An 11710-nucleotide genomic window follows, 5' to 3' on the forward strand; every position below is an offset into this window, starting at 1 on the left:
ATTTCCCAGGTCTGTTTTGGGGGAGGAAATCCTAATGGCTCCTGCACAGAATCCTTCTAATATCCATGTGTCTCATGTAATCTGTTTTCCTCTCTGATATTTTGCCTCGTGGAATATTGGCAAATGGAGGGTAAGGATGCTGATCTCTGAGCATCAGCTCTTCCCTTAAGGTCAGACTCAGGCATGAGTCTTTTGCTTTTCATGATGGACCATGTCCCAGGCTCTCCATCATACAGAGTGAAACATAAAACAGGCTCTGAAAGGTTTTTGTTTGCCTTTTTTTTTTTTTCAAATAGTCTGTGTTAATTTCATTTGTCTAAATAATTCAGAGCAGATGGTAATTTTTATAGATTTTGTGTTAAAAATGTGATATCATCCTGACATGCTGTTGTCAGGGACAGTTCAGTTCCATTCATTAATCCACAGCAAGAAAAAGTAGGAGCATCCTGCAAGTACACAGCCAAAGTTGATGCATTACAACCATATGACTCCCCAACTTCCTTCTCCTTCTCAAAACTGAGTTTTAGATTTAAATCCTTTTAGAAAAATTCCTGTAGGCAATAAATGAGGGTGTTCTTCATCAATATGTGATGGATTTGATTTAGTAGAGTCCTAACTCCAGACAGTCATTCCTTGCAGACTTGAGTCTGACTCATGGTTCACTATTGCTTCTTGGTTTTCGCTCTTGTGTCTTGATTCACCACTTTTTTTTCCTTTGATGAGTAAATGAATATGTCATTCAAGAAAAAAATCCAGTTTCTCTCTCTCATCAAGAAAGAGATTTGTGGCTGAGGAGCTAGGGAGTAAAATAAGGACTGAGGATGAGTGACTGGTTATCCTGAAGGTCCAATTTTCCAAGTCTGAATGCTGAGCTATTTTAGAAAATGAGATAGTATTGATGTATCTGATGTGGGATGCTCTAAAATGGAGAGTCTAAAATTACTAACTGATTTTGAAAAATTGGATCTTTGCTGAAAAAGCCAGAATCTTAGATGGGGACAAAAAAAATAAACCAATAAAAAACCAAACCCAAACTAACAGAGTGAACCTTACCTCCCCCACCAAAAACTCCCAAAAACCAAACCAAACCAAACCAAACCACCAAAAACCAACAATACAAACAAAACAAAACAAAACAAAAACAAAACAACAACAACAACAAAAAACAAAACCCAAACCAAAACCAAGGCAACCAAACAAAAACCCCCAAAACCAAAAAAATGCAAACAAAACAAAAGAAACCCAAACCCAAAACCACAAACTAAACCATCAAACAGAAAACTCCATACTCTAAAAAACCATAAAACCACACAATCAAGCAAAGAAAAACAAACAAACAAACAAACAAACAAATAAAACCAAAACCAAGCAGAACCCCACAAAACCAGAAACAAAGCAAAAGAAAAAAAAAAAAAAAGAAAAATAAGATTAAGACTTTTCCACTATTTAGCACACTGGCAAATCTAGATTTTATTTTTATTTTTTTTTTCAAACAGACAAGCACCAAAATGGCAGCAATTAAAAATTCAGAATAAGCATGTGAAGTTTTTGTAGCCAGAGATGGAGTTGATTGATTGCCTGTGCTAGCAGTGCAAAAGGATGGACACCAGGGGAATGGCATGCTCTGCAACTGGAGAGGCAGGGAAGGCTTTTTTATTAAAAGCCTCTGCACTGAGAATCACTCTGTCTACTGTGATTAACTGAGTGAAATAAGTGGTTCTGTTACAAAGGGGAAGCCCTCTGGGCAGTGCTGAGGTTTGCCCTGTGCCAGAGGTGATCTTGAACGTGAACAGCAGGTGAAAAACAGTCTCCCAGATAATTTAGGGGGTGATGACCTGTTGCATTCACCATGCTAAAAACTGCATATCAATCAATAATCTACTCTCCCACAGTAGATTTAATTGTCTCGCATCCTTGTCTTCATTCTCAGTGTTTAGTCCTATACTGTGTTACCATAATTCAAGGAATTATGTGAGAATGACATTGTGTTGCCCAAACTAGTACTTCCACAAGAAGCATGTTGCCTTGCCTGCAAACATCTCCAGAAGCAGTACAGCCTGAGTGTGCTGAGCACACGCCTAGTGGTAAAATGTTGCAAAAGCACTGTAAATCTGTAATTTTCCATCATGAATTATTCAGGGATGCTACTTAAGTCACAAACAGGAAACTCGTGTATAAAGTCAGCTTGACACATGCTTTCATTTATGAAGAGAGCTCAGTCATGTGAAGGTTTGCCATATGGTCCCCACCAGAAGAAGCAGAGATCCAGAGCCATATTTTCTCCTGGTGTACACAGGCCTGGATACACTGACTTTAATGAAGCTGCAGTTTACATGAGCTCAAGGTTTGCCCTCTTTCCTTTGAGAGGTTTTGTTGTTGTTTCTCTACTGACCCATTTATTCTTCCTTGAGTTGGTTAGAATGTGATTATAAACACAGCCTCTTAATCTCTCCCCTATAATTGTTTTGGGGTTTTTTATCTCTTCTAACCCACTACATAGATATTTCATGGAGGATGCTGGATATTTTGTGCTTTGTTGGATATTCAAAAGGATTCAGATGTTTAAACAATGATAAGAAAAGGGGCTTGAAAGTATTACTAATATAGTATTAATGGCTACTGTAACATATTCAGATTGGAAGGGACTTGTTTCAGAGGAGAAAATACCTTCTAAGATCAGCTGTTCTTGTATTAAATATGAGCAGTAAGTTATCACAATGGGTTCTGTTTGCCTCCCTCCTAATCTTCCAGGACTGCCTGGTGCCATGAGTTTCTGTTTTAGAACATGCTCCACTTACATACTTTCTCCCTGGCACAGGTTTTGAGAGCACTGTGAGGACAGGGTGGCTTTTTGGGCTGAATGGAGGGTTTCTCTCATTACCTCACAAAGGTGGGCAGTGGGCAGCAAGCTGTGTGTTGAAAGCTTTGGCTGCAGGAGCCCTCTATGAGCAGTCAGTGTTGTCTGGACCCAGATTGTGCCTCCAAAAGCCAGAGTATTCAGAATACATGAAATTTAATGAATTGTAGTGATTTATGAAAGGTCTCATAGTACTTTGGAGATGGAGATGAAATGAATAATAATTACAACTTTCTTGGAATGTGATGGGACAATTCCACACATTTTTACAGCAAAAGACTGAAATTCCTTAGATAAATAGGCAAGGACATCAAAGAACAAGACTGCATCTAAATGCATTGACTTATGTGATGATGCATTACATTTTTTCCTGAGCTGCTGGCTGGACAAGACAGCCAATAGCCAGCCAGATGTATTTTAAAGCATATCAGGTACTCGAGGCTCAGTAACACTGCCACTAAATATTCCTGTCCTTGCCTAGGCACAATTTCCCAGGATGTTAATTTGCAAAGCAGGCAAAAACTAGCACACATAAGAAAAATCTGTGCTGCCTTTGAGTGCTGCTTTTTAATGTCAAACATTTGTGTCTTTTCAGCTCTTAGCAAACAGTGGGCTTGCTAACAAGGTTTAAGGGTATATAGAATGATTGTCACTCATAAGATACTTCCTCTGAAGTACACCAAGGAAGGATTTTGAGGTGAGAAAGACAGAACCATGTGCAAACATGAGTACTTACTAGTGCTGCAACCTTGTGCTCTACCAAGTGTAGGAAGAGGCTGCAGGTGAGAAGAATGAAGAGCTGAGCTGCATAAACTCCATCTCTGATGGGAGATGAATAAGGTGACACTAGAATGAATGGAGTCCTGGGGAAGGCTTTGAATGTCCTGGAGGGATTTAAAAGACAGGTGGATGTGGCCCATGGGGACATGGTTTAGTGGTGGGCTTGGAGTTGCTGCATTTGCAGCTGGACTCAGTGATTTGAAAGGTCTTTTCCAATGACTCCAGGATTCTCTGAGTCTCTGGGGTTCTCAGAGTCTGCGGTTCAAACCACACTGACCATGCAGCACTGAAGAGCAGGAGGGGCTGCATGCTGGAAGCTCTCACTGGTGGTAGAGCTTCCCTACGTCCCAGGTGATCAGTGAATATAGGCAGGCCACATAAAGGAAACAAAAGGATCAAATCTGGCATTAGTGAGGAGCTGTCTGAGACTATTCCTAGCAGCTCCATGCAGATCCCTGAATGGGAAACCAAGGAGATACTTCAGGTCTTGTAGCCCTGTCAACATCAGCAGCAGGTTAAAGAAAACATGGAATAAGAGACCTGTCACACTGCTCTGGTTTAGCTGGTGCCTCATATAGCTAGCATACCATCCACACTAGGAAAAACCTGACTTCTCTTGTTAATCACACTCTTCAATACTAAAACAGTAGTTTTGAAAATCTGCCTATAATTCCAGTTTTACTTTTCTTGTTTCTTTTTCATCCTTGAATAATGAAGCTAACCTAATAATTCAATTTTCTCTCACAGAGAAAGTGTATATTTGGATGTGCAGTAATTCAGGATTGTTTTTGCATCTTGCATAGATCCACGGACAAACCAGCTTTACTATTAAAGTAAAAAAGCTGCACTTCTTTTCCTCTTTTCTTGAATAGTATACCATTATCTTGATCAGTTTTAGTAAAATCTGAATAAGTGGGGCATGAAATAACCAGGTACTTATTTGTTCCTGGTGTCTGAAGTAGCTGAGAACATCATGGTTAGAAAATAAGTGAATTCCTCACAATAAAGCAGCAAATCTACATGTGAAATTTAGTTCCTATACAATATTTTAGCCAGATGGATCTGTCTTTTCTTCTTGCCACGGTGCTGAGATGTCATGGCTTCCTTTAGGCTCTTGACTGACTTGGGGAGCTGCAAGGATTTGTTAATGAGAGCAGTGTGCTTCTGTGGTGTGACAGGGAACCTCTTTTAGAAGTTTCCACAACTTCCCTGTCATGATCCTGCTCCACCGCCTGATCCAGGCTGGTAGGAAAGGGGATTCTGTCACTCTGCTTGCCACTGCTAATCAAACATCTCCCTTTGTGGTGGTAGGCAAATCCAGGATCTGCTTGAAAAATATATTCTAATGCAAATTAAATGCATCTTTTTGAAGTTCCATGGCAGTCTCTAAACTGGTGGAAATGCTGCACATCATGCCTGTGTGGGTAATTCTGGGTCCAGCTTGGTATGAGCAATTGGAAGCATATGGTGACAGTATTTGTGTCAGAATTTTACTTAGAAATCAGAAATCACAGCAAGGGCTAATGAGGAACCTCAATTCACATTCATATTTGGACTTAAATTTTGTGTCTGCTGTTTCTCCACCCTATTTTCTTTATGATGAACCCAGTAAAATGAAACTAAACAATAAATCCTGGTTCTATCGGACATCTATTTTTAGAACCAAATGTCTTTCTTACGCTTTAAAATGCTTTCCTATACCTAATATATCAAGTGTACTTGGACTGAAGGAAACTCTTCATAAAAATTAAATGTTCATAACAAATCAAATGGGAAAACAGCAACTCAGTATGTACCCAGTCATGATCAGGTGAAACAAAGTGTGATGACTGTACATGAAAGAATAAAACAGTAAACATTGAATTCTGAATTCAGAGAGAAAATAGTGAAAGTTATTTTTCACCTTTTCTATGTTGTGAAAGGTCAAATGCCAGACTGGGCACAAGACAGAGACTGGTGTCATTTTGAAGGAAACCAAGAAGACAGTGTGACCATATGTCTTTATGACCTGCAAATTGAAGACTCTGAAGAATCAAAGATTGTGATTGAGCTGATCTTCTGCTAAAGCTAGCTAAGGCCATGGTGGTTTAGGAAGTTTTCTGACACTATTTACTGGAAGCTTTTCAGGGCAGATGCTTTGGTTAAGTTCACCAACTTCTGACCACTGATGTCCCATTTCATTCAGACTTCATGCTGAGGCAAAGACACCATAGAAGTGTCTCATTTTTTAGATTCTATTTAAACAAATTCCCTGCACATGCCCGACTTAAGTGGAAAAGCTGGACTGTGAATGTACAACGCATCTTTTTATGAAAGTCAGAACTTCCTGTATTCTTTCAACATGATTCTTAAGATAGGAATTTCAGGCAAAATGAAAACTAAAAAATATGGTGCAGCTTGTTTCCCTTGTTTCCTCCAGTCTCTTGAATGAATTTATAAGTAAATACACAGTTTTGCCACCTTTATTTTCTTACCTTTTTGACTATAGACACAAAAAAGTAATATTGTTCATTTCAGATATGTTTTTTGCAGATCTTGGCTAGATTTGTCTCTCTTAGGGTTTTTTTCTGGACTAATGTTGAAATACACCTTCCACATGAAAAATTTTCCTTGTGCAATTCCTACAATTTTAATGAAGCTCCTGAATGAGATGTGTGATTGTTAACCACAAGAGTCAGGCAAAGATGTGTTTCTAGAAATGCACAAGGAATGGGAACATATATTTTCATGTGGCAAATATGTCAGGAGCTGAGACAGCCAGAGGCCACTGGCCTGAGCAAATGAGCAGTGACTCGTGGATTTTCACTGACATTTGTCATAATGTGAGCAGATTTCTTAGGAATCCTTGTGGTAAAAAAATCATCCAGTTTAAAGAAAATGAAGATGAAACTAACACCTACTATAACCCATGCCATAGGCTAAATGCAGTCCTATAAAGAAATGCTGCAGTGCTTAGACAGAAATAAAAAGAGATATACTCCCACAATGGACAGAATATGTCTCTTTGTCTTACTGCTCATGTCAATCCAGGAACCAGAGATAATTTCCGAAATCACAGCAGAAAAGGAGTTTCTTATCACTTTTGCTTCGCTTGTAATGTTTCAGTCCCATAATATTTCCCTATCATAGTGTTAAGATGTTGTAAGAATTGATCAGTTAAAGCTGATAAATATTCAGGATGAAAAGCACCCATAGTCCTGAAACCAAATAAACTCACTGCCAGAACCAGGGTCCAGTTCTGGTTTTCTGTCCCTCTGATCCCTAGCTAAAATCCCATAAATCCCAATGATTTATTGTCCCATAAATGTAATTTTGATAACAGAAGGTGTCTCTTGCTTTTGTTGCAGCTGCCAGTTGGTAAAGCCACACATTATGGCTCAGCAAAGAGCCAAAGCTTTGCTAGAAAGCCTCTCTGAGGAGCTCTGGTCTCCAAACAGATACAGTGGCTGGCCTTTAAATTGCTTTGAAGAAAAGCTGTAAGAATTACCTATTCTCTGAGAATTTTTTTGGTATCAGGGCTCCTTCTTTTGGGACAGGAGATTGAGAGCTCTGAAAAACAGGATTTTTCTGAGGCTTACTTATATTTTTTTGTGTTGAAATGAAAAAGATATGAAAACTAGCCTAATTTGTGAGCTTTCTAGTGCTGGCCATTTTTATTTTCCTGCTTATTGGGAAAAAGTTTTAGCTGTGGATTTAAAAAACTTTTTGATTTTGCTTTTTCAGAGAGGGTTTAGTCTTTCCAGTTTCTGAAGCATGAAAGATTCTCTCTTTTTCTCTTACATTTCACCAGGCCTAAAAGTACTTTCTGTTTGCTTTGAGCTTCAAATATGGCTACCATGAAAAAAGTCTTCCTCTTGTTTCTGTCTTTCAGAAATAACTCTGTCTTGAACTGGCAGGCCCAGAAATGCACAGAAAACTTGAAGTGGCAGAACTGAAGCCAGAATGAAACTGTGATCCTTTCTTCTTTAATTTTCATCCCTTCATTTTGTGCCTGAGGATGTCACCTTCATGTGTTCTGTATGGTGACAGATTAAAACAGAGATGAAGCCTTGCTCTTTTTAAAGGTAAAATTTTATAGGACTGATGATGGATGGCAGGAGATACGGTATTTTTCTACTCACCTTGCACTCCTCTCTCCTTTCCCATGGTTTTTGTGGGTGCAGAAGAACTTAAAAGAACTGAAGCATTCACAGAGGGGCAGGCAGCTGGGAGGCTGAGATGTCCTAAGCAGCCTTGTGTGGAACTACTCCTGACCTCCTGCAGCTGTGCCTCCATTTCTTTCCCTGAATTTCGGCTCTGTGAACAGTTTCAAAGGTTCTGCCTTGTTGTTCTCCTGTGAAATGTCCTGAAATGTCGAATTACTGCCCCATTCCCCAGGCCTCAGGTGGGAAGGAAGTGCTGGTACTTCTATCACCACACTGAACAAATAACCAGGAACAATGGAAGCAAGAGAGGACAGCAGCCATGTTCACATCATGCAGGTTTTGGTCTGAGTATCATCAATTAAAGACTGACTTACCCCATGACAGCTTGTGAGGCTCCTGCTGCTCTAAAGGCCTCTGGCATCATTTGTAAATTTTCTGGAGCTTGAAAACATCCCATTGTAACATGTCTTTTCTTCTCTGCTCTTTAGGATATGACCTTTTGGCTTCATGTGGTCCCTGATAGCAGCATCAATCCTGCCACCTTCAAAACAGCTGTTTTGACCAGCATAAATAAAACCTGGTTTCTTAAAATTCTTTATTTTGTCTGCATGTTTTGTAAGGAGGAGAATAAATAAATAAATAAATAAATAAATAAATCTGAGCATATAGTATCTGAATGTCTTGTACAGTGATTACATGATTAAAATTCTTGCAGAATGTCTGCATTTCTGACTTGAACGATGCAGCCTTAATGGCTTGTAAGTGCTGAATTTTGTCACAGATGAAACGAACACAAGAAGTGCAAAGCTTATTGACATGAGCCAAGCCTGACATTTGTGTGATATTTTCAGCACACTGAACATGAATGGCAGTTTTGCTGCTATTATGGAACTTATTTTAGACCTATCAAGTGCCAATTTTCTTTCAGATCATGTAGAACAGGAATTTAGCTGTTCTGTTGATAAAGCTTGTCCTAGATCATCATAAAAAGGAGCTGCAACAAAGCAAGACTGTTTGCTGCACTCAGTGCAGTAAATAGCAGTTCTTCACAAGTGGCAGAATTAGAAACCAAATCCTGCTGATGCTTCTTATCTATGCACCAAAGTGTAACTGGATTGAAGTGATGGGGGCCACAGGGAAGTAAAAATACACAATTTTGTGACAGACTGCTGAGTCTGGGGTCTGTGTTAAAGCAGCTGGAATGAGGAAGACCAGGAGAATACAGGAATGAACAGTGAATCTTTAGGCAGGTGCAGGATAGAGACCAAGTGTCTTTCTGCTTCTGTAGCACAGGAGCACTCACTGTGTGAAAGATCACCAGTTCCTGCTTCTTTTTGGGATGGACATTTAATTAGCTTTTTGTCCTGCACTTTGTGCAACATACAAAGGCTGCAGGTGAGTGTTTGGCTACCTGTCTCTGACAGTGACAGTATCAACCCACACAGTATACTCCAGACAACTTCTCTTGATGATTTTGGTGGTGGAAGACCAGGACATCATTACTCAGGTGCTGTGGCTTCTTTAATCCAGGTCCTAGGAGAATAACTAGGAGAGTTTAGAAGCCTGAGAGTGTTTCAGATGCAATGGCTGGAAGGTAATTTTTGCTCTCAGTGGTATAACTCAGGAAGCTGGTCTGGTTAATGACAACTTTGATCACTTCCTCCCTCTCAAATTTGCCTTCACTCTCTCAATCTGCTTGTGTGGCTGTGTGTACACTCACCTACAGGTGGCTGAGGTTTACATTATCATCCAGTGGGAAGGATGTGTGAACAGAAGGTAGAAAATTTGAGCTGAACTCAACATAGCAACAACATGAACTACAGGCTGGTATTGACAGCAGCAGTAAGACTTTGAAGAGTGAGGAGGAAATGTCCCATAAGGACTGAAATTCATGGGGAACCTGCTTGAAGTTTTGTCTTGAGCTTGCTTTCCTTTAGAGTCTCAGGTGTGAAGAGTATTTCAATTTTCTGAATTCAGCTGCAGGAAAGAAAATTGGAGCTGAGCATACAGAAACTACAAAGAACCAAATAAACCAAAACCATTCCAGAGACAAAGCCAATAACTGCAGTACCTGGTAGTTTGATCACTCCAAAACTCTCTGCAGCCTTCCACATGCTATAGCTGAAGCCCCAAACTTGTTCTATAAATGACAACACAAGGTCTAATCTAAAGCTTTTTCTTGCCAGGGTACACAGTTTGCTGGGTGCAAGAGAAATAGAAAATATGATAGATCCTTCACACAGTGCTGTGGGACATTCACATAAACTGCATAGTGGAGCATGATGCAAAATTAGGGCCTGTGAACCTACGTGCTGTCTTACTCTGGAAAGATGTTACAAGTGATGTCATGAGGGTCAATTATATCAGGGAGATAATGTCTTGTTTAATGACTTAAATGATAAAATGGAAATGTTGTACCTATCCAGATGGTGTGGGGCTGGGAAGGGCTGTGAGCATGATGGGTAATGGGTTTAAAATTAAATATGATTTTGATAAATTGCAGGAAGTGCATGGTATCAGCAAGATAAAATCCAGTAAGAGCAAACCCAATGTACCATTTTAAGTTAAAAAGAAAAAACAAAACAAAGTTGGGTGACAGAGATGCAGAGATCACAGACTGAGTCTGCATCAGCTGTGCTGTTGGGGAGGATGGAGGAGGGGAAGGCACTTTTAATTAAAATATCTCTTCAAAGGAAGATCAAACGTTGGATGTAGCAGGAAATAATGGCTGGGCACCAGTGAGGCCAGGGCCAGGCTCTGTGTCCCAGTGTAGGCAGAGGAGTGCAGGGATGTTTTTTACAAACTGGAGGAGGGAGCACAAGGAATGAGGGCAGATTTATGGAGCAGGGCCTGTGAGGGAAGGGTGAATAAATTAGCTGTGTTCACCTTAGCAATATAGGGCAGAAGGAAGATGAAGAGTAGCTGTTTTTTAGAACTAAAATACTCACATAAGGGACAGCAATAAACCATTCTGCATGACCTCTACTTGGGGAAAGTTAAAAGAGACTTCCAGCTTAAAAGAAAAAATAGATCAGGTGAGAAGCCAGGTGAAATTTTTTATACTAAGGATGGTAGATAAAAGGAGCTACCAAGAGAAGTAAAGGAATATATTTTTCTGGATGTTTTAAGGAGAAATAAGAGTAATATTTTGTAGATACTTAGAGTATAAAATTACCAAATTACACTTCAGGAGAAAAGGAGAACAGACTACCTGGAAATAGTAATCCTCTCCTGCAGGGATCCAGGGATCAAGGAAGTAGAAGCTGAGTGTACAGAACCATAGCCTCTGTCCTTCTGAAAGGACATTTTAATTTCAAGAAATCTAGCTTTTCTGGAGACAGAGTGTATGTGGTGGTGCATATTTCTGGGAGCTACCTGGTTTCTGTGTAGACCCTCCCTGCAGCTGTGACGTGTTTTCCCCTCCCCTCCCTGTCCCTGAAATGTTATCCCATTGGTTGGTGCTATATGTCCCCCCACCCCTCTCCCGAGGTTTGAAAAAGCCTGGGAAGGAGAAACCCGGCCTCTTCTCCCCTTGGAAGCTAGCCAGAATAAACATCCTCCGATACTCCGGGGGGAGAAGCAGCATCCTTTTGGTCTTTTTCTTGGTCATGAAGAGTTTCCCTGAACCCCTCCTTCGACAGAGCTAATCGGGATTACATCGAGGGGCTAAGGGAAGATCTCTTCAAGTGTATCAGTTGCGTGCTAAAGAATTTTTTCCTTCATTAAGTGGGTATTCAGATAGCCAGAAACACACAGTAGAGGTGTTCAGAAGAAGTAATAATGTAATGAAAATGTAGACAGATAAATATGATAGATATATCTTTAAAAGTCAATTATTTTCTTTTTCATTAGGAAATTTTTGATGTTTACAATGAGGGTAGTAGGCAAGACAGCCTGTAAATACAAGTTTGTATCCATCACATTTTTG

At 39.9% G+C, this 11710-nt stretch overlaps 1 long non-coding RNA gene across 1 annotated transcript; it reads right to left on the minus strand.

The window, feature by feature from the left end:
* Positions 1–9336: 9336 nt before the first annotated feature.
* LOC117245630 lies at positions 9337–11072 on the minus strand. The gene is made up of 3 exons (XR_004500517.1): positions 10994–11072; positions 9854–9922; positions 9337–9759 (listed from the first exon to the last, which is right to left on the minus strand). It is a non-coding gene; the product is annotated as an uncharacterized LOC117245630 (long non-coding RNA).
* Positions 11073–11710: the final 638 nt, after the last annotated feature.

Source organism: Parus major, chromosome Z (genome assembly GCF_001522545.3).
Source record: "Parus major isolate Abel chromosome Z, Parus_major1.1, whole genome shotgun sequence".
In the NCBI taxonomy this organism is placed as follows: domain Eukaryota; kingdom Metazoa; phylum Chordata; class Aves; order Passeriformes; family Paridae; genus Parus; species Parus major.